The sequence below is a fragment of the Elephas maximus genome, chromosome 3 (assembly GCF_024166365.1).
Source record: "Elephas maximus indicus isolate mEleMax1 chromosome 3, mEleMax1 primary haplotype, whole genome shotgun sequence".
In the NCBI taxonomy this organism is placed as follows: Eukaryota; Metazoa; Chordata; class Mammalia; order Proboscidea; family Elephantidae; genus Elephas; species Elephas maximus.
Window position 1 is genome coordinate 62,281,617 of NC_064821.1, and position 3,567 is coordinate 62,285,183.

The window sequence follows — 3,567 nt, forward strand, 5'->3', positions numbered from 1 at the left end:
ATTTACTTTTTAATAATCAGAAAAGCAAATAGATGAGATCATGTTGGATGGTGTGAAGAAGAGGAAAGCGAACCGCAAGTGCAAAGGCTCGGAGGTAGGCATAGTAAGCTGGGGGTCTGAGGAACAACAAAGAGGGCAGCATGGCTGGGGCCCAGGGAGTGAGTATGCGGTCCAGATGAGGTTAAAGGGGTGGCTGAGGGTCAGCTATTTGAGGTTATAGGTTTGGATTTCATTCCAGGGGCCAGGAGAAGCCACTGAAGGGGCTAAGCAGGGGGATATAGTTCACCTTTACATCCATAGTGTGCAGGTTCTCACTAACTGTTGAATAAGGAGCCCTGGTGGTGCAATGGTTAAGCGCTTGGCTACTAACCAAAAGGTGGATGATGGTTCAAACACACCCAGCAGCTCTGCGGAATGAAGACCTGGTGATCTGCTTCTGTAAAAATTACAGCCAAGAAAACCTCATGGGGCAGCTCTATTCTATCATATGGGGTCTCTATGAGTCGGAATCGACTCAATGGCACCTAACAACAACAACAACTGTTGTATGTTGGTTAGAACATGTCCATGACCAATTGGCCCACACGAGAGATTCTGAGATCGTTTTCGGGTTAAAACTTCACCATTGTGCCATATGCCTATGGGATTTTACTAAACCCTACTGGATGGGGATGGAGTTGTTGAGTTATTTCTAGACTTTTCTCTATCCTATCTCATTCTCCCTGCTTCAGTGACCCAGATTATCATCTTCGCCAGAGTTGTGTTACACAGATGAAGGAGGCAGGCCTGGGCCAGTTAGAGAAAAGGCAAATAGGAAACAGGTTTGGTCAGTTCCTCTTCTTTCTCTGCCTTCAAGAACCACCAGGTCCCTGGACAATTGTAAGGATGCCCAGGAGGGGGGCTAAGGAGCAGGAGGGGCTGTGGATGGAGTAGGCCCCTCAGTTTGAGCCTTGTAGAGTAGGTTGCAGCTTCAGCATCTGTCGCCCCACATGGTGCAGCAGGCCAAGTCAGGATCACACTGCAGTCCTAGGAACTGAGTGACAGCCAAAGGAGGGAAAGACCAGCCAGTACGTCAGGATGGTGGGGTGAGAGGAATTTATACAGCAAAGTCAACCTTTTAGTACTTTCAGTAACAACCAAACCAGTTGCCATTGAGTGGATTCTGACTCACAGCGACCCCACATGTGTTAGAGTAGAGCTGTACTCCATAGTGTTGTCAATGGTCAAGTTTCTGGAGGTAGATCGCCAGGCCTTCTTCTGTGGTGTTTCTGTCTGGGTAGACTCAAACCTCCAACCTTTTGGTTAGTAGGTGAGTGCTTAATTGTTTGCACTACCACCTAGGGACTCCTTTAGTAACAACATATTTTATTTTATTAGTTTTCCAGACCTGAGTTTGTAGACTGAGATCCATTTGTGTAATTAACACTGATATTACTGTTGTAAATTGTTGTTAATGGCTGTTGAGTTGGCCCCTGACTTATGGCGAGTCCATGCACGATGGGGTTGGATTGTTGAGATCCACAGGTTTTCACTTTTTGGAAGTAGGTCACCAGGCTTTTCTTCCTAGTCCCTCTTAGTCCGGAAGCTCCACTGAAACCTGTTCAGCATCATAGCACATGTAAGCCTCCATAGACAGATGGGGGTGGCTGCACATGAGGTGCGCTGGCTGGGAATCAAATCCATGTCTCCCACACAGAAGATGGGAATCCTAACACTGAGCCATCAATGCCCCATTTTATTATTTTTAACCTTCATGATTCTAAAATATTACACATGAGAAAAGTACATAAAACAAATATACAGCACAATGAATATAAAGCAAACATCTATGTATTTCACCGCCCAGGTCATGAGATAGAACGTTGCCCACACCGCTCCCCCAGGCTTCTACCCAAATGTATCCTTTCCAGATCACAACCCCGTCTCACTCCTGGAGAGGCAGCTAAGGATCATTTTGACTAGTTATAAGCGCTATGAAGGAAATAAAGCAGTGTGATGTACAGTGGGTTGGGATGCTACTGAAGCGGGGCTATGGGGGCATCTTCTTCAGGAGGGGTGACATTTGAGCGAAGACCTGCAGGGTGAGAAAGAGCCAGGCAAATTTTTATGGTAATCACTTCCTTGCTTTTCTTTGTAGTTTTATTGTCTATGTATCACACAGAAAGTCTTAAACTAGGACTGTCTCATGTGAATCCTAAAAGTGAAGACCACAAAGGAAAATCTCTTTAATGTAGATCCTCCCCTTCTTTATAAAGCCTGGCAAGCCCTGGGGAGATGGAGGTGGATTTGCGGTCTCTGGCGCCTGGCAGAGAATGCAGTTTGAGGCTTTGCTCATCCAGCCAGTGTTTAAGTGCTCACTTTGTTCAAGGTACCTGAAGAGTAGTGAGCCTGCCCCTGGGAGCAGGGCAGATAAAGCATGGGTAAACATGATCCGGCTGAGGGCAGTGGTGGTGAAGGGCAGAATTCTCACTTTCCATGCAAGAGATTAGGGTTCAATTCCTGGTCAATGTACTTCATGTGCAGCCACTACCTGTCTGTCAGTGGAAACCTGCAGGCTGCTGTGATGCTGAACAGGTTTCAGCAGAGCTTCCAGACTAAAACAGACTAGGAAGAAAGGTCTGGCCATCTACTTCCAAAAATCAGCCCATGAAAACCCTATGGGTCACAACGGTCTGATCTGCAACGGATTATGGGAATGGTGCAAGGCTGGGCAGCGTTTCATTCCGTTGTGCATGGGGTCACCCTGAGTCAAGTGGCCAACTCGATGGCGGCCAGCAATAACAACAAACTTGATCCAATAGGGTGAGGACCTAAAGAAGGCTCAGGTAAGTGCAATGGGAGTTTAGAATAGGCAGAGATCATTTTTGGCAGCAGGAAGCAGAGCCGGCTTTGTGGAAGAGGTGGCATTACATTCATTCATATATTAGACATTTTTGAGGCCTGGCAGTGTGTCAAGATATTAAGTAAAGGGATGCAAAAATGAATTAGATAAGATCCTTGCCTATTCATGGCCTAGTGGTTTAGTTAGCACAAACACAAATATCTGTGATGCAACTGCTAACTGAAAGGCTGGAGGTTCAAGTCCACCCAGAGGTGCCTGAAAACAAAGTCCCGGTGATCTACTTTAGAAGACTCAGCTATTGAAAACCCTAAGGAGCACAGTTCTATGCCGATACACATGGGGTCACCATGAGTAGGAATCAACTCAATGGCAACTGGTATACTTTAGATATTACTGGAATGACTGGCTGTCTGGGGTTGTCAGGGAAGGCTTTAGAGCCAAGGTCTACCCTAGTCCTTGAAAGAGAGAAGTCTGGCAGACAGAGAATGGAACCACCGAATATACAGAGGCATAGAGGTGAAAGGACACAGCCCATTTAAGATAAGAGCAAGATCAGTGTTGGCGGAAGGTTCAGTTCATAGTGGGAAGGCAAGTGGGAGTTGAGAGATAGGATGTATGAGTGGGAGAGGTGTGCTAGGCTAGGGGAACAGTGTGAGCATGGTCACAGAGGTGAGAAATCACGGTACCTATATGCATAATCCTAAAGTAATTCAGTCTAGCTGCAG